Source organism: Anabrus simplex, chromosome 2 (genome assembly GCF_040414725.1).
Source record: "Anabrus simplex isolate iqAnaSimp1 chromosome 2, ASM4041472v1, whole genome shotgun sequence".
Classification (NCBI taxonomy): domain Eukaryota; kingdom Metazoa; phylum Arthropoda; class Insecta; order Orthoptera; family Tettigoniidae; genus Anabrus; species Anabrus simplex.
Window position 1 is genome coordinate 572,636,552 of NC_090266.1, and position 21,258 is coordinate 572,657,809.

Below are 21,258 nucleotides of genomic sequence, written 5' to 3' on the forward strand. Positions count from 1 at the left end.
ATGATATGTTGAGAGAATAGTTGTGTAGATGTTGAAGGCATAGGAAGCCTGTATTTCATGAGTAATGCCGCCGTGATGATAGGCGATGAAGATGAATTTTTGAGACAGGCTGTATATTAAATGTGATATTTCTGAGGCAGGCTGTATTGAGATTCCGTTAGTAATCCGGAACAGCTGACCGGGTGAATGTTGGTTCGAAGTGAGTGCTTTGTGACGCACATTATGATTTCAAGTCAAGAACTCCCCGTGAAAAGAAAAAACCAATTTCTGTAGAAGATTGTAGCTCTTGGCAGTTAAGTCCAAATGACAATTTATGTAAAGTCAGCATAATGAATGTTATAGTATGCGACCTCAAGGATAGAAGGGCATTCTAAATACACGGTTGGTGTCATTTAGTTGTTGTAACAAATTTCCATTCAGTATATTTTTTATATTACGAGACGAGATTATCATTAAATCGGAAACATTGTGGGATGAGTTATTGGACGTTATTAAAGTGATAGTTTGGTCGTGTAGATTCAAGGAATTTCGCTTCACTGGATAATTTTGGATATGAATGTTTGGATCAATGAGATGGTAGGCGATTTCTGGGCCTCCCCTAGAATTACAGTGTGGATTTTTGCGATGATGATTATTACTGTTTTGGCGATATTCACGTAAGGTTTGACGTGTGCTTAAATTCATTATTATTTTTCCAAACTTCACTGCTTATGTCGAGATCGTGTTTGAGTCGTGGATTGTGTAGCCGCGCGTTATTTATTTTCAATTTCACGTCTTATTGACAAGATAGGGATTTAGTTGCATTTCCAGACTTGCGTTCATTTCTGTGGCAAGATTCGTTTCATTATGTGCTATACTGTAGTTTCGACGAGGTTTCCAGCTAAATATCAAAGAGTGTGTTTGAAGTAACGATTTCGCCTGACATTTTAGAGGATGAGTAGACATCCCAGTTTCCGCTCGATAATAGATTTAGGACGTTACGCGTATCATAGGAGTATACTGATGAGTAGACATCCCAGTTTCCGCTCGACAATAGATTTAGGACGTTACGCGTATCATAGGAGTATACTGATGAGTAGACATCCCCATTTACGCTCAACGATAGGTTTTGGATGCGTGTGTATATATATGTTATTGTTAGGGTGTGTAGACACTATGTAGGCATGACGATAGATTTAGGGTGTCGTCTGAATATATTCAAGTCTTAGGTTAGGTGTTTTTGCGAAGTGACTTGAACGATGGTAGTGTCTGCAGTAGTGTATGTGATGCGAAGAGTGTTAGCAAAGTAATACTGAGGCCATGTTTCGGCACAGCCCTTACCAGCTGGAAGGTGTTTACTTAAGATTATGGAACCACTAGTGGCATGAACGTGAGGGGTGTCCAGCATTGGATACTGAGCTAACGGTGATAGATATTTACTGCTGTTTGCCACGCGCGTTTGAGTTCATTGCACTTTAGTATTTTAATTTATTTCCGGACTTAATTGTTATGTCGTTCAGAAGTCTGCTTTCATAGTGTACGTGTTGACATTTAGATTATTTATGTGAGACTTGAGTTACGAATGCGGTTTCGATTCGTCAGCTGGGAATATATTTTATTTTTCATTTTCGTTCTTTCATTATATAATAGGTATGACTTTGATCTATCAATAACTAGTAGTTAGTTTATTGGGACAAACATAAGTAGACGGATTTGTAATGGTGGTCATCAGTTGTAATATGGAAAGACGCCCTTAGATTGTTTTGGTATACTTGGATTTTGTTTTATCATGTGGACTTGTAAGTTTATTAAACTTAACGTAACCGTTTATAACCTGAAAGTTGGTTTTATAAGAATATTTTTCAAGTGATTTACCACTTTTTCTACAACTTCAGTGTTTAGCATTTCTTCTAAATGCATGATGAATAAGTATTTCCTGCATTTCGCAGTTTTGTTTCTTCAGAACGACGTAACGTAAGATCCTCTCGGATCGAGTTGTTGTTGGTTCCTTCTGAACAGCTGTTTGGGTGATGCCTATCTCGGTATCGGGATTATTCCATAACTTAAGGGTGTCACGAAATGACAATACATGGTGGAATTTTATTTTTAGTTATGGCTGCTGCTGTTAACTTGTAGTGAACCCCATGCTTTCCAGTAGTATTTCGCAACCTATCCAAAGTAACTGATAGTCAATTTGGTTTGATAAAGGGTCCATTCGGCGGCTGTTCCCATATCCGACAGGGTATTTGACTGGTGGACAACCTTAATTAAATGTAAATCTGGAACTCTACTTGTTGAAGGTCAGATTTTCCACGGATCGTGTGGATTAATTCTCAGTTATCGTTTGGATCTAAAGGTGCCCGATTTTCAGTTTTTTTCGTTTTTCTAGTTTTCGCTGTCCACTAATTTGTGATGTTTTCTACTTTCTTCCGAAGAAAGTTCTTCGATGAATGTAACAAATAAAACTCACGCAATGCAATGTGACTGCGTTTGAAACATTTAATAATTGATAATTAATTTTTTGTCAAGGATTTATATAAATACATTTTTTGTGCCATTAAGAATTTAATAAAAGTTAGTAAGCACATATTTGCTCCTCATTTCAAGTAGTTAGGCTCTCTTCTGAACCCCATCATTTGGTTAAGATCGTGACCGAAATATTCTCGCTACGACCCCGAGATTTAAGAGTTCGACATTGTTCTACTGCAGCAGCTGTGGCCGACCAACGATGGAATGGTAAGTTCAAGGGTTCAGTACTGTGCAGTGAGACAGATGGAAACAGCCGCACTGATATTATTCCTTGGCCTGAAAGATGATACAAAACAACTAGTTTGTTTTGTGTATTATTCGATTTTTTGTGAAACGAGCTCTCTCCTTTCTTCATTTGACATGTAACAAACATTTGAATGATTAGTCTCAAAATGGCACTTTACATTAATAATAATAATAATAATAATAATAATAATAATAATAATAATAATAATAATAATAATAATAATAATAATAATAATAATAATAATAATAATAATAGTATGGCCTCAGCTACCGTGTGCAGACATTTCAATTTGACGCCATCTGGCTGTCTGCTCGTCAATTTCGACGTTCCGTTTTACTCCACGCTCACTAGATGGTAGACCGCGTAAACCGAAACTCTCATGGGGGTCTAAGGCTGAGATATAACGAATTTTGTCTCATAAACACCAAATGTGTCACCAGAGATCTTTTACATGCCGACATCGTACGACATGGAGTGTCGAATAGACGTTTTTCGGCCCTTCATAAATCCGACTACCTCTGCCGGGTTTGAACCAGCTATCTTGGGATCCGGAGGCCGACACTCTATCACTGATCCACAGAGGCGGCGTTTTACATTAAATGTGCGGGATACAACTGTTTTTGAACACAGGGGAAAAACTGTATTGCTTCTTTCTATCACTCCGAATTCCCTTGTCCACTATTCTTGAAGAATCCGGTCACTACCATTGTTAAGTTTCTGTTGCTTTTCTCGGCACTGAAAACATGTTTGTGAGGTCCATGTACAAACGACATTCAATAAACATTTATACACAAAGAATAATTACCCGCTACTGGCTACTTCACTCACTCACTGACTGACGGCCAGATTTTCTATATTTATTTGTTACACGTAAAACACTATAGCCATACGATGCACGAGATATGTAGTGCCTTTAGTAAGTAGTAAAAGATGTATATAAAAACTTCATGTGGCGTGCCACCGAAATCGTGTTTGCGTGTCACCTAGTGACATGCGTGGCATAGGTTCGCTATCCCTGGCCTAGCTTATTACAAATATTGTAACTGTGTGTCAAATCGTAATTCGTTGTTTAAACAACCAATAACTGAAAATGTGGTTTCTTTATTAATTCCTCTCCGTATTTATAATGCAATTAGATTTACAGGATGCAGGAAATGACTTGACAAATGAACAGAAGTTGCTTCGGCTGTCCACTTAGCACATTACGTTGCCCCGCCCCTTTCCTTTCTCCCCAAAGTAGAAATGGCGGAGTTGCTTTCAACTTTCTTCAAAGGTTGCAGGTTATCCGCCAATCTATGTAGTATAATATAGGTCGTTGGTTAGAGCACCCCCACTAATTTTCAAAACACGGAACCCCTGTCAAGAGAAGAGTTCGCTGCGCGGCTTGCACTTTGTTGCTGTCAGCTTGCGTTCTGGAGACCGAGGGTTCGAATTCCATTGTCGGTAGCCCTGAAGATGATATTTCGTGGTCCACCATTTTAGCACGAAGCAAATATTGGGGCTGTGTCTTAATTAAGTCCATGACTGCTACATTGGCACTGTTAGCTATTGCCTCTGCCATCACCCTTGAACACCGATTACCGGGCGAGCTGGCCGTACGGTTAGAGGCGCGCGGCTGTGAGCTTGCATCCGGGAGATAGTGGGTTCGAATCCCACTGTCGGCAGCCCTGAATATGGTTTTCCGTGGTTTCCCATTTTCACACCAGGCAAATGCTGGGGCTATACCTTAATTAAGGCCACGGCCGCTTCCTTCCAACTCCTATTCCTTTCCTATCCCATCGTCGCCATAAGACCTATCAGTGTCGGTGCGACGTAAAGCCACTAGCAAAAAAAAAAACACCTATTGTCTACGTGTTAGTGTGACGTTAAACAAATGGCAAAAAGGAAAGTAAGATCATCACATACACAAAGTACACGAGGCTGTTGACTGTAATATCCGAGTAGCAAATATTTGTTTTATTATTTTAATGCATTTATTGAATCACTCACTCAGTAGGCTGGACGACACTATGAATGTATCATCCAACTAAAAAGGACAACTTATTTGGATATTAAGCCCGATGATACAAGGTAATAGAGTGAAGATCAGAATAATAAAAATATTGGTTTTAGGTCCCACTAACTACGTTCACGGTTTACGGAGACGCAGGGGTGTCGGAATTTTGTCTCGCAGGAGTTCTTTTACGTGTTAACACGAGGATGACGTAACTGAGCACTTTCAAATACGAAGAAACGAGAAGGCCAGAACTCTACCGACTGAGCTAATTGAGCTCGGTTAAAGAGGACAGAGTTTAACAGTGAGAGGAGCGACAACCTAAATGTGTTTCTTTGTATAACGTTCCTTCAATTACTTTAGAGTTTCTGAGATGCCAGAGAGCCTGAATGAGTAAATCTACTGAAGAAGTCTCTCATATTTCAGTTGTTTTAAATGACAACCACCAGGCGAGTTAGCCGTGCGGTTAAGGGCGCGCAGCTGTGAGCTTGTATCTAGGAGATAGTGGGTTCGAGCCCCACTGTCGGCAGCCCCGAATATGGTTTTCCATGCTTTCCCATTTTCACACCAAGCAACTGCTTAGACTGTACATTAATTAAGGCCACGGCCGCTTCCTTCCCATTCCTAGGCCTTTCCTATCCCATCGTCGCCATATGAACTATCTGTGTCGGTGCGATGTAAGGCAACTTGTAAAAAATATTACAACCGACTGCGCCAGAATCTCAGGACGAGTGGTGAGTAACTTGAGCAACTAAGCTACACAGCCGGTCCCAGGAGTGTTTCCACAAGAGAATACAGGACTTGGAATTTCTTGAATACATGATTATTTCGGTTATGCAGAAATTCCTTGGAATATTGCCTCTCTGTGCGCGGTAGTATCTGTTGGACGTGGTGCAGGAATGTTACACGTTAGATGCTCTTTGTTAGACTAATTGCTCACCGCAAGCGTAATTCTTGTTAGGTCCAGAGCATTTTTTGCTAGTTGCTTTACGTCACACCGACACAGATAGGTCTTATGGCGACGATAGGACAGGGAAGGGCTAGGAGTGGGAAGGAAGCGGCCGTGGCCTTAATGAAGGTACAGCCCCAGCATTTGCCTGGTGTGAAAATGGGAAACCACAGAAAACCATTTTCAGGGCTGCCGACAGTGGGGTTCGAACCTACTATCTCCCGAATACTGGATACTGGTCGCACTTAAGCGACTGCAGCTATCGAGCTCGGTAGGTCCAGAGCACATAAAGTTTCAGTTCTGTCTCTCTTCCAAGCTCTATCATATCCGACGTAGTTATTTAACTTCTTATCAAGTGTCGTCTACCTTACTGAGAGACAAGATCTCATCACTGAATCTGTGATGTAGTGCCGCGGCGAGAGGCTGAATCACGCATACTACTGCGCGCCGCCGGTCGCTTTAAAGCTGGCGATTTGAGGCCCTACGCGTCACTGTATCATGAGGCTAAGCGGCGTTCTCATCGTGCTGTTGGGTAAGTCAAGCTGCTGAAGTGTGTGTGTATGTGTGTGTCGCGCGCCAGGTTTCTTGTCTTAGCAAATCACAGCTAGTCACAGGGTGACTCCCCAAGTGTTAGTCAAATAACGTGTGCGGCTCATCATTCTTCATAAAGCATATCTCAACGGCGCGTGGATGTGCTGCGGTTGTTGTAGTATATTATACTGTCAGTCATTCATGTTCCTCAAGCACGAGAAAGATTTGTTCAGCTGGTGTGTGTGTCCTTACAGTCTTCTGATAAAACGTCCTTACTTCCTCGAATCGTTTGACTACGTGCTAAACAAATATCAGTTTTGTTTCTTTCGTAAAATAATACGTTATGTTAGACATTTTGTAACTATTTTTCCTTCTTTCCTGACCTGTATCCTAATTATCTGGGATCGGCAGTAATGTGGATAAACTAATTTTTTTACAATTGGCTTTACGTCGCACCGACATAGATAGCTCCTATGGCGACGATGTGATAGGAAAAGGCTAGGAGTGGGAAGGAAGGGACTGTGGCCTTAATTAAGATACTGCCCCAGTATTTGCCTGGTGTGAAAATAGCAAACAACGGAATACCACCTTCAGGGTTGTCGACAGTAGGGTTCGAACCCACTATCTCCCGAATTCAAGCTAACAGCTGCGCGACAATAACCGCACAGCCAATTCGATCGAAAAAAAAACAATTTTTATGGCGTGATGCCCTTCTTTATGCCAACCTTATGAGGAGGTATGTATTCACTAATCCGTGTTTCTGCTGTAGTTTGTAGTTTTTTTTCTATTTGTTTTACGTCGCACCGACACAGATAGGTCTTTGGCGACGATGGGATAGGAAAGGCCTAGGAAGTGGAAGGAAGCGGCCGTAGCCTTAATTAAGGTACAGCCCCAGCATTTGCCTGGTGTGAAAATGGTAAACCACGGAAAACCATCTTCAGGGCTGCCGACAGTGGGGCTCGAACCCATTATCTCCCGATTACTGGATACTGGCCGCACTTAAGCGACTGCAGCTATCGAGATAAAGAATGAACTGAAGGAATTAACCATAGGCAGTGAAAATCCCCGCCCCGGCCGGGAATCGAGCCCGGGCTCTTAAACCGAGCTACAGTAAGCTGACCATTCAGCCAGTGAGTAGAACGGACATTTCATAACTTGTGCAAATAATAATAATAATAATAATAATAATAATAATAATAATAATAATAATAATAATAATAATAATAATAATAATAATAATAATAATCTACTGTTTCCAAGATGTTAAATTCGATCAGGGCTGAGATATGTGGCATTTGAAGGTGTTTAAATGCGACCCTGCGCCAGTGGCAAGCGGCGCGTCAAAGAACACCTGAGGGAGAAAATTCCGACTTCCTGGTGTTTCTTAAAAATCTATAGCAATCGAGTTGATGTGAAATTGATAATAATAAATAATAACTAATAATAATATTGAAATGGAGCGTTAGAGCCGACTGACACCATCATTGGCTTCCAGAAATATAGCCGCGGTTCGAATTCTGGCTAATGCATGTGACATTTTTCAAATGAAACGTTACATCCCTGTGGTTCCAATTACACGTAAAACTGGAGGTCCCGTAGCTATGATAACGATATCAATAGTCACGTGAAACTAAAAGCAATTACAGTTATAATAATAATAATAATAATAATAATAATAATAATAATAATAAAACCAAACCCCATGGCTCAAGAGCCCCGAAAGACCATGGCCTAACAAGCGACCTCTGCTCGGCCCGAAGGCCTGCATATTATGAGGTGTTGTGTGGTCTGCACGACGGATCATCTCGGCCATTATTCTTGGCTCTCTAGACCGCAGCCGCCATCTCGCCGTCAGATATCTGATCAATTATAATCACGTAGGCTGGGTAGACCTCGAACCAGCCCTCGAATCCAGGTAAAAATTCCTGACCTGGCCGAGAATCGATCCCGGGGCCTTCGGGTAAGGGGCAAGCACGCTAACCCTACACCGCGAGGCCTGGTTAATAATAATAATAATAATAATAATAATAATAATAATAATAATAATAATAATAATAATAATAAAAAGAATAATAATATATAACATATATAATGTAGCCTATATAATAATTATTTATTATATAATAGTGCTAATAATTATTATTATTATTTCTGTCTTAATCCATTTACCCTCCAGGGTTGGTTTTTCTTGGGACTCAGCGAGGGATCCCACCTCTACCGCCTCAAGGGCAGTGTCCCAGAGTGCCAGAATTTGGGTCGGGGATACAAGTGGGGAGGAGGACCAGTACCTCGAACAGGTGGCTTCACCTACTATGCTGATCAAGGGCCTTGTGGGGGTATGGGAAGATTGGAAAAGCGAAGTCATCTCCGTACGGGCCATGAAGGCCGTTGGATTGGTGGAAGGTAAAGTCTTCCACTATCCGCAACCTCGGCACTTGATGGGGTAGAGTGGTTAGCTCTACGCCCGGCCACCTTTGCCCCCCAGGAATAAACCTGGTACTCACTTTGGGTGTAGGCTGAGTGAACGCTAGGGCCATGTGCACCTCCGGAAGTGGAAATCTCGTTTCTTAAATTTTACGTCTTCCTGACGTGGATTCGAACCCGCTTGGGAAGATTAGAAGGGATAGAAAGGCCGTGGCCTTAAGTTAGGTACCATCGTGGCAGACCCAGGAATCGGACTCTGGCCTCCGTGGGTGGCAGCTAATCACACTAACCACTACACCACAGAGGCGGACGCTTCTTATATTAATTTTCAAAACGTGCTAACGCCGAGATTCTTCACTTGTGATTCAAAAGGAACTGGAACGTCCAAAAAGACTACTCTGGTCAACGGACGTTTACTTGCAACAGTCATTTGATTTTGATGGCCAAGAAGGATTACTTGTGACTTTGCAGGGTTCGTTTTCAGGCCGTGAGTAGCTGACCAGTCACTAACACCCTGTAAGTCTACGTTTAATAAGTCAATATTTTTCAAAGGTACGTAGATTTTCGACGCAAAGAGAAGGAAGTCTGAATACCAGAAGTTCTCCGGGTTTTCATATTAAAATATTCGTATTGAAGAGCGTAGCATATCGCCGTTGCGCCTGCGAAAACCGCTATGTGATTATATGTTTGGAAAAATACTGACCCGCAGCACAGAGTGTAAAATCCTTGGCAATAACCGCACAATATTGAACCTTAGACGACAGAACCTTACCGGCCCAAGTTCTAAGCTAAAATATTTCACATAGTGTTTTTTCCCTGCAGGAGCAGCGACGGTATTCTCTTCAAAGAATTGTAACACTTCTTACCGCGCCTTTGAAACATGGTCACTGTCAGCTTGGAACTGTTGATGTTGAATAGTGCGCATGCCAAAAATATTGTGGTCTCACATTCTCCTTTTTATGTATCGATACCTAGAGTGAACACAAATGGAATTAAAATCAAATTGTAATCAGGATCATTTCGGTGAATATTTTGAATGGAAGGTGATCAGGTTTCTAATTCGTAATTTTGTAGGACTTCTTTTAAGAACAAGGAGGTCATTAACCCCGTCTACATCTTTAAGTGATGAGTGAGAGAGAGAATTATACCCCATAACCTGTGGTTCTGATCTTGATAGTTATTCGTGTAGTGAAGTAATTTGGGACGAGATTTAGAGCAGCACTCTGGGACTTATGTGGAAAAGTTTGATGAAAAAATTCTACACAGGATAGTTGCTGGAAGTCAGTCCAGCTCCTTGGCTGAAAGGCCAGCACAGTGGCCTTCGGTTCAGAGGGCCCCGGGTTCCATTCCTATCCGGGCCGGGGATTTTAAATGCGCGTGGTTAATTCCTCTAGCTCGGGGAATGGGTGTTTGTGTTCATCCTAGAACATATCTCTTCATCTGCAGCATATACAACACGAACTCCCATCCAACACAGAAACACGCAGTAGTGAATGCATCCCTCCACGTAGACTTGGCTTCAGTAAAGGCATCCGGCCATAAAACTAGGATAAATTCACAATAATTTGGGAATAAGGCAAGGAAGAAGAAGATTGTTTACTCTTTGGCTTCCTCTTCCTCTCACAATATTTGTCTGAACGTGCACGGCTATAAAGTCAATTTATTTATAACTTTAGAGTTACGGAGAACAAGAACAGAGACGAAATTACAATGACCCTGCAGACTCTTAACAAGTATTTTGTCGCTAATTCCTCCGTATTACGACCTCACGAGAAGCAGAGGCTCATGAACCATTACGATATACACTCCACCTCTCTCAGAGAGAAATTCTATTCCAGCCATTTGACGCTGCTTCAAGTCAGAAATTCGGTCTTCAGAATAAACACGAAGGCGAAAGCAATTGATGACATTGGGGCTAACATGGTCAAACTCATTCTTGGCTTCATATTACCGACATTAAGTAATATAATAAATTTCACTCTTCTATACTCCACATACCCATCTCTCTGGAAGAAGGCTATTCTGCTACATTTTCCGAAAACTCAAACGCCTTCCGTCGTGGGAGACTATGGTCCAATCTCTGTTTTATCAGGTATATCTAAAACCTTAGAATATATTGTCCATACACAAATGTCTGAGTACCTTCAAACCCAGAATATTCTTAATCCTTTCCAGTACTGTTTCCGTCGAGGACACTTTTACAACCGCAGCCTTTCTCAATACGACTGAGGATATTTTTTTTTTTTTGCTAGGGGCTTTACGTCGCAACGACACAGATAGGTCTTATGGCGACGATGGGATAGGAAAGGCCTAGGAGTTGGAAGGAAGCGGCCGTGGCCTTAATTAAGGTACAGCCCCAGCATTTGCCTGGTGTGAAAATGGGAAACCACGGAAAACCATCTTCAGGGCTGCCGATAGTGGGATTCGAACGACTGAGGATATTCGAAAAGCTATAGACAGAGGGCGACTCACAGTTCTGGTACTACTCTATTACAGTAAACCTTTGGACAGCGTTAATATTGCCATTTTACTTGTAAAACTTAGGCTCTACATTTCTCTCAGAGTAGGATTGCTTGGATGCATTCCTATCTTCTCGGGCGTCAACAGTGTGTGAAAGGTAATAATGAAGTCGTTTCCTCGTGGCGGCACGTAAACAGAGGTGTTCCTCTAGGCTCTGTACTCGGACCTCTTCTATTACCGCTCTTTGTGAATGATCTTTCAGCGAATCTAGGGCACTGCAAATACCATGTGTACGTTGACAACCTTCACCTCTACACAGACTCCACATTACAAGAACATATTGACTTATTAAACATAGAATTACAGGGTATTTGTGACTGGTCTGCTGCTCGGGGCCTGAAATTGGACCCTGCAAAGTCGCAAGTAATCCTTCTTGGCCACAAAAATCAAATGACAACTGTAAGTAAACGTCCGTGTCCCAGAGTAGTCATTCCAGATGTTCCAATTCCTTGTGAATCACAAGTAAAGTATCTCGGCGTTATCATGGACGAAAACATGACTTGGTCTGTACATTTCATACATATCTGCCAAAACGTTTCCTCATTTCTACATTATTTATATAAATATTACCATGTTTTTTCGAAAACACTTAAAATAAACTAATTCAAGCTCTTGCAATGCCACATTTTAATTATTATGATGTTGTTTTCAATTACGTTAGGCCAGATTTGTCCCTAATTCTTCAGCGCGCTGAGAATGCATGTGTGAGATATATATGTAGTTTACGAAAATATAACCCTGTATCCATGTCATTCCTAGAATTAGAGTAGTCGCGACTCCATGTTCGTCGGAGCAATCATACTTTGTGTCTCCTCCACCGAATCCTTACTACTGTACATCTCCCCAACCTTACTTTTCTTCGCGTTTCCATAACTTTTCGAATGTTCATGACAGAGATACAAGAGCTCAAAGATCAAACTTGCTCGTCATTCCTCACCATAGAACTGCCACATATGACAACCCATTTTCTGTGTCTACCGCGCGAGAATGGAACCGTTTACCAGACGACGTCAGAGGAATAGCAATCACAGTGTCATTTAAAAGAGCGTTCAGTGTTGCAGCAGGATACGAGTGAACTGTGTAGTTCTAGTTTTTCATTGATCGTGTTGTTTTTCATAATAATAATAATAATAATAATAATAATAATAATAATAATAATAATAATAATAATAATTTATTTTTAGTTTTCTCAGTTCTACATTCTTTATATAAATATTAGCATGTCTTTCCGATAACACTTAAAAATAAACTAATCCAAGCTTTTGCAATGCCACATTTTAATTCTTATGATGTTGTTTCCAATGATGTTAGGCCACAAGTGTCCCTAAGTTTGCAGCACGCTCAGACTGCATGTGTGATATATATATATGTGTGTGTGTAAATAAGAAATTATTATTATTATTATTATTATTATTATTATTATTATTATTATTATTATTATTATTATTATTAAGCTAACAATCGTGTAAGTATGTATGTCTCACTGGGATAGAATTTTATTTAAGTTATAACATATGTTGTTTGCATTAACTTTACTGTGTTTAGTAAATAATAATAATGTTATTGGTTTTTACATCGCACTAATTTAACGGTTTTCGAAGACTGTATTTAGTATTAATTACGATAGCTTTAATAATCAGTTTAATGTACAATAATTGATATAGTCTAAGACAAGGCCTAGTGTCCTTAACTTCGCCACTAAAGGCATTTTTCTATATCTATCTACCACTCTCTCTGAAAATGCTGAAAGTATGCGTCGTGTGAAGCTCTTGTGAAAGAAGAACACACATGCATACATATCTGTACTACTCAGATTTGAGAAAGGGAACTAATTTCCCTCTCTCGACACTCAAACCGCCCATTTCGGGCCTTGGAACTACTAAGACGATTGCTACACTGGCATATGCCCTCGAGATATTAGAGTGTCACGTAGTCAGCATGGCTCATTGAAAGATTTTCATGAAGTGGTCTACTGCCTCTCATATCATATAGCATTTTAGATGACCTCTTAATTAAGTATAAGTAAACCTCGTTCCAACTCAGACCAGGAATAAATATCCTTTAACAAGCTCTCAATCGAACCCAGGGTCTCCGACTAGGACAAATTAATGTTACTCTTGTATCACAGAGCTAGCGCTAACATACCCTCTCAAGAAACACAGGTTTTAACAGCAGGTTCTTGCTATTTCCTTACATAATTATGTGCCAGACTTATATACTTGCCATCTGCTATAAATGACTAGCATTTGAGGACAGCCATCCACACACTGGAAGGAATGAGTTGGTAGTCACGTCTTGTTTCGTACAGGGTGTTACAATAAGATACGGCCAAATGTTCAGGACACATTCTCCACATGTAGAAGAAGAAAATATATTATTTGGACATGGGTCCGGAAACGCTGAACGGAGAGCATTTTGACCGTTTCGTGTGAGAAATGGTTTCATGTAAAAATGAAAAAATGAAAGGGCGTATGGCTTTTAGTGCCGGGAGTGTCCGAGGACATGTTCGGCTCGCCAAGAGCAGATCTTTTGATTTGACTCCTGTAGGCAACTTGCGCGTTGTGATGAGGATGAAATGATGATGAAGACGACACATACACCCAGCTCCCGTGCCAGCGGAATTAACCAAGTATGGTTAAAATTCCCGAATAATACTTTCTTTTAAACGAACCAATATATAGGAGTCTTCTTTGTGCATAGGTTTATATTCTACCTACGTAAGATGATCCAACGCCCAAAACGTCGCTTTTATTTTTGGGATATAGTCCCTACATTGGTTAAGGTTTGATTTGCTAATACTGATCACCATAGTATGTATATATTCTTCTCTCCCCGTTCCATATATATTATGTAGAGGTTGCCGATATCTCCCATTGATTGATGAGATGACATTGCAGTAAATATGGAGAGGGACCGATCACCACAGCTAGAGCAGTAAGTGTCATTCTCCTTAATGAATGTTACATGAATAAGTTGAAATTTCCCAGCAAATAAAATTAAGATTTCCAGAATAAATTTCCAAGTTAGTCACTTGGTTTTAAGCTAATTCTCAAAATACGATTCCACTGAATTTAATAAATGAATAAATGAAGTAATCTCATAATCCTAATTAACAACAAATTTTATCTATCCCGGACGAATGGTTTCTTTAAACTGTTTAATTACATTTTGTTATCATTCGGGCCTGTTTACCAGAAACATTCCTTTGACGAAAAATATCGATCTAATATTGTTTATGCTCAAAGTTGTCTTCACCGCATCTAAAAAGTGGAATACATTGTCATACTTACCAGTACCATTTATTTATTTCATGACGCCACTCAACAAGTTTACATTATAATCATTAGGAAACTAGCTTTGGTGCTTGTACTCGGTATATTCAGTATTTTCATAAGAAACTTTAGGACTCAATTTTCCGGCCAATTCATGCAGGCATCTTTTGAGCGTCTTCTCGGTTTTTAGCTAAGATGGCAAAGTCATCTGCAATCCTTATTTACAATCCCGTTTATGCGATTAGTAGGGCTCGGATGTTTCGTAAATGTAATTTTTTCTGGTTTTCCGTTTTGGCTATTTGCTGATATTATTCACGAATTGGACGTTTTGAACATATTTAACCACGTTAAAGGGCATATAATTTCACACTTTACCATTTTTAATTATTTTGGTCATATTTCGGTCATTTTTAGTCGTTTGGGGTCATATTTTGCTTGGAAAAATGTACTGTATTTTGAATATGATGTCCGATTTTGCTTCTGTAAATGAGTTTTTGTTACTGTACAAAACCTGAAGCTCGGGCCTCAAAGCTGAACAGTTTGCGGTCTTCTCTATCCTGTGCTGCAAAATGTGAGTAGTTAAAGTAAGTGCTATACAGCGTCTTAATGTCCAGTAGCACAGAGGCACCACTTGACACAAAAATACTGAAATGAATGGAGAATAAGAGCTATGACAATTCTTTCCACTTTTTACTTCAATTAATTATTCTGTACCCACGGCGACTGTCGACGCATTCTTAATTCCGATAACAAATACGATTTTGTGGTCCCTGTCGCTACTGTGTAAGACTGAAATATAAATTAAAAGTAACTTCAGTTGATAATGCATTTGTGGTCGAGACTAGTGGAATTAAGATAAGAGAATTAGTAAGGAAATTAACTTAAAAAGTGCAATAAGAGTGTATAATGAATTGTATAATTAATATAAAAGAACTAGTGGCAAAAGTCATTCGTTGGAAATACATATGTTCGTTCATATTTTCCATTTTAGGGTGAAATTTTGTCATTTTTGATAATATATTTGGAGATTTATATGTCCTATACAAATTAAGATCTTTCCATATATTACACCTAGGTACTTAGCCTACAATGATCCCCATGAGGAACTTTCACCCCATCAACACTGTAATTAAAACTGAGAGTGATTTTCCTCTTTGTGAAACTCACAGCCTGACTTTTCGTTCCGTTTACCATCATACCATTGCCTGTCCATCCCACAACATTGTCGAGGTCTCACCGCAGTCGCTTACAATCTTGTACCTTATTTATTACTCTATATAGTATAACATCATATGCGAAAAGCTTTATCTCTGATTCCAGTGCTTTACTCATATTATATATATCTTGAACCCATTACTTTAGTGGCTAGAATTAGCGTCACCATTGCTCTTTGGGGTAAATTATAGCCTTCCGTGTATGTTAAAACGTATCGATATTCTCCAGAAACTCAGGTGTGGTAGTTCCAAGTGAGATTGGCAGATTGAGCGGCGAGTGAATGCACGACTCCTTACAAGAGAGAACATCTTTGGAAATGTACTCTCCACGTTCGAGTCGACATGGTACTTCTGGATAATGTCATTCGTCATGAGCTGTGGTTCAAAGGGAAATGGGACCATTCCGGCAATAATAAAGCTCCAAATTATACAGGTGAAGTGTATAACATGCAAGAGGATTCCTCTGTGTGAAATAACTGCTAGATATCCCACATTAGAACATTGAGACATTCCTATGACGTAAGAGGCACGACATGAAACAGGCTATGTGGCATAGGGGAAGAAAATATCTCGGGTGACGCCGAGGAAATTCAGGCACTTAAACTCAATTAATAATTCTTCTGAAAAAGGAGACATGATGGCCTGAATTTTTGGATATCGGGCGAGTTGGCCGTGCGGTTAGAGGCGCGCGGCTGTGAGCTTGCATCCGGGAGATAGTGGGTTCGAATCCCACTGTCGGCAGCCCTGAAGATGGTTTCCCATTTTCACACTACGCAAATGCTGGGGCTGTAACTTATCTTAATTAAGCCCACGACCGCTTCCTTCTAACTCCTAGGCCTTTCCTATCCCATCGTCGCCATAAGACCTATCTGTGTCGGTGCGACGTAAAGCCACTAGCAAACGTTTTTTTCGAGTATCCATTTTTAGAAAATCTCTACGATTTCAGAAGATGATGAGTCAGAGTCTCTATTATTGCACTACATCTCGCCATGGTTCGGTCTCCCTATGCATCGAGAGAAAGGATGATTCGGAGTCATTTTCTCCGAGTGATTGGAGCAGACTCCACATCGAATTTCGAGAGCGACACACGGACCAAGGAAAAGTTCAGTAATGAGGGCTCTACCCATTTTAACGTGATTTCCGTAAGAAATTCGAAATTAAGACTATTTCAGGAGGAGATAAGTGAAATGAATGTGAATTTAAGCTTTGGAGTGTTGGGATTCAAAACATGCTAACAATAGGACACGAACTTATACACGTTATTTACCATTAGTAGGATTTAACAATTCAGCCTCGTGGTATTTCCAAGTGGTATTAGCAAGATTGGAACAAGATCTACATTAACATTTCTTTAGATGAGAAACTGAATGTGAAGAGAATGCAACATCTGTTTTTCGTCCGTCGTCAAAGAAGTATTGATATTTTTTGTAGAATGAGCGTGAAAAGGGAGCACTCACTACCTTTTAACAGGGTGAACTATCTTGATGATGATGATGCTTGTTGCTTAAAGGGTCCTAACATCGAAGGTCGGGAGACAGTTTTTTCGTGCTGTCACATTTGTTCAATATAACGGTATTGCGTGTGCAGTGCAGATCATTTTCCTCAGACAGTGAATAAAACAGAAGACGTTTAAATACGAAGATATTACAGGGCATTTTATATGTTAACATTTTATTATAGACACTCGAGTTTAGGCTTTAATTACAAACGAACCAATAGGCCTATTGCAAAGTGTGTTATACCAATATCCTCCTTGCTTAATTTTCAATTAGGCTATATAAGACACACATTTTTGAATTTCATAAGTTATTTTTTATTTGCGGTTGTAGTAATTATTGTCCGGGTTTTTGGCTTCTTCTCTAGGAAGCGCTCACTTAGGAATATATACAGAGATAACTATTTCTCTGATGGTAATGACATTTTTTATGTTATAACCACATGTATTTGTAGTTTAACACTCAAGTGACAATTTTTTTCAACCACCCCCCAAAAAATTCTTATCATTTTTCTAAAGCAACTCTTTCGCAGCCCAGGATAAACGTACAGCAGCAAACTTGGGCTTGTTTTCAAGCACTCGGTCATGGTTATCAGAAACTACAACCAATGTAATCGTACAGTGTGGTACCGAATTTATGAAGAGTAATATTGAAGGGAGGTTTTCTGTACGCTGGACCGTGCGATTAATAGCAGGCATGGTTGTGAAATCGGGCGCAGTATAACCGCGTTCAGTAGAAATCATGCGCGCAACGAACAGCTTTTCGTTTACTTTCAATCTTTAATTTCCTCTTATAAATTCCATTTCCCATCACCTTTTCTCATACGGGCTTTGGACCTTCAGTGGCAGGTTTAAAAATGGTTGGCTTCCTAATTTGGATACATCACACTGCACAATTTTTACAAGGGTTATTTACATTATTATTTACGTATATTTACAGTATTTAATTCTATCAATTTTCTTCGTCTGAAAAATCACTATGTTGCTGCTGTCATTCATGTTAATTATGAATGGCTTGAAATAAGGGACATATTCAGACAGTCCATCTTTCTCCCAGTAGTGGTCTTCAATTTTCTTAGCGTATTCAATACATTGTTTCCAGAAATCGGGGATGACGGTACGTTAGCGTTAATTGCTTCCATGTTTTAACGTGTTAGCCATATTTGTTTTTGCCGTTTTCCCCTTCATGTAAGACCAAATGAGCTCGATTGGATTAAGCTCGCAATGGGCCACTGATAATCAAACACGCTCTACATCCGCTCGAAGTCGTTTAGTCAGTTGTTCTAGCTTCTTTACCGTTGTTTCAAGATAAGGCCTTAAAAGGACAATCAGCTCTGATTTAGTTATTTTTTAATAATCGTTAACATCAGGTGGTAATGAAATATTCTTTGATGTTATCCAAGACATAATTTCAGGTTTCAGCCATGACTTGTTCGGGTTTTTAGTTGAAGGATCGACCATCGTGTGATATGGAGCTTGATCTATAACGACAGCCGACCTTTGAGGCAAAAAATCTCAGGACTTTCGTGAACCATTCTTCATAACGAGTCGAGTCCATCTCATTGTGGTAATCACCACTCCTTTACTTTTCAATAAAACAAAGTTCTGCGCCATCAAGAAATCTTTCTTCACTTCCCATGTGTAAAATTAAGATGCGTTTCTGATCTCCAGATGGTATTTTGAACCCCCCACGGCATCCATAAATTTGCTGAATGAACCCTCTGTACTGATGTAGTTTTCAAAGTTGTTTTCCAAACCATCAACCACGATTTCTTGCCACCCATATCTCATCGTATGGTTCTGTCCGCACCAGGTCTCGTCTGTAAAGAAGATGTAGCCCTGTGTTCTTACGTCTCTAATTCGTCTAAGACAGGTATGCTGGGATGCAGCAACTATCACAGATTCCATTAGCACTGGTTTTCTGTTTAGCTTCCCTTGAACTGGAATCCCGGGCTTTTAACTACCTACTTTCAAAAGTGTAGAAGTTGATATATTAGGAAAATTCTCCATATTTTCTAACAGTTTCATGCGGAAGCTTTTAATTGTGGGGAATACCTTATTCATATAAAAATCGTGTATATTTCTTCGTATTATGCCCAAAGTAAATTCAATGAGTTGGATTTTCTGACGTCCCGGTCTCACACACTGCCTCTTTCTTGACCTGGACGACGTATTTCCATCATTCTCCTTTGAAGCGGCTCTTACTCTCTTCCCTGACGACGGCAATAATCCGAGACAATCTGCCACTTTCTGGTATACCGGGAACCTCTTGTCCCTTACTTTTCCCCCGTCACCTTGAAAAAAAGCACTCTTACCGAGCTCGATAGCTGCAGTCGCTTAAGTGCGGCCAGTATCCAATATTCGGGAGATAGTGGGTGCGAAACCCCACTGTCGGTAGCCCTGAAGATGGTTTTCCGTGGTTTCCCATTTTCACACCAGGCAAAGTCTGGGGCTGCGTCTTAATTAAGGCCACGGTCCCTTCCTTCCCACTACTAGGCCTTTCCTATCCCATCGTCGCCACAAGACCTATCTGTGTCGGTGCGACGCAAATCAAAATTGAATAAAAGAACTTCCAACCATATCACTTAAATACACCATATTGAACTGCAACCGCTGCACAGTCTAGGGCATGTAGATTGGTTGGAGCAGGGCCTAGGGCTCGTACATACCTCTCGACGGATCCCAAATGTGCTCAATAAGGTTGGATCGGGTGACTTTAGGAGCCAGGCAAGCATCCTCATGTCCGTGGCTGTTCATCGAACCAGTCAGCAACAATTCGGGGGGGTTGGGCCGGTGCATTGTCTTGCTATAAGCACAGGTCTCCTGCATGGTGTTGCAAGTGAACAAATGGGTCGATATACTGTGACTGTGACAGCAGGTTCCTGTATCGTTCGCTGATAGGGGAATTTGGCAGATGTTCCAGGGGATCCATTTTTATCCCTTGTGAATAGTCCCCGTAGTCTAGATTTACATCCACATGCCGCACAACGGCGCCACTTCACCAAAACACTGCTTTCACTAATTCAATTGTTCAGTACAGTAGAGAAATCTCTGGCTCAGGGTCCGTGGATCGGTCAGCTAAGCTCAGTGTTTGGTGTTCGTCTCCCCTTTAAGAGTAGCACTCATCTTGTAGTCACTCATCACACGACACTTGGAATAATCGGTCGGTAGATGCAGAGTGGGTTTCGGCCCTTGGGGTTCGCCCTTAAGAGGCCACGGCTTGCGCGTGGTCCAACAGCTCTGTACACTGACCGGCCAACCGAGCAGAGGAAAGGCGGCCACGGCTCTACCGTGGCTCTACGCCTCTGCATTCGGGAGACGGGTCTGGGGCACAGTGCCGGACTTCACGCCTGGCCCCACCTGTCGTCTGTCCTGAGAATGGTTTTCCGTGGTTTTCCATTCTCCTGCACTAAGGCGAATGCCGGGACAGTTCGTAGTGTAGGCCACGGCCGCCCACCCTCTCACCTTTTCCGCACATCTCCTTCACCGCAACAAATCTTCCGGCCTGAGAGACGGCGTCACCGTTTAAGTGGCCCGCCTCCCCCTTCAGGGGAGGAATGAAAACGTTTAGTAGTAGTTGGAATAATCCAAACTTTTTGAAAACTACTGTCAGGTGTAACGAAGTATCACATTAGTCAAATGACTAACGCAATTATTATAACTTCCCCTACAATGCAACAACTATTTAATTAACACTGATTTGTTAGCACACGCGGATTGGATGTTTATTTCAAATAACACATTTCATTAATTTCTTCAAATGCGACTGCTGAGCGATTAATTATTTAATTCCGAAACTGATGCGGAACGAGCATTAAACCTGCAAGTGTTCGTTGGAAGCATCTTTTTAACGCAGGGGTGATGGGCAGCACTTGATTGGAAATTTCCGAATAAAACGAAAGTGTTGCAACCTACCCATGTTGCAACAAGTTCCATCACCCCTGCGTTAAAAAGATGCTTCCAACGAACACTTGGAGGTTTAATGCTCGTTCCGCATCAACGAAAAGAAAAGTTGTGTTTAATGGTAAAAGGAAGATAACATTTGTGGACTCCTGTTCAGAAAAAGACAGGTGTTATTGTCTGAATTACGGGGACGTGTATAAAA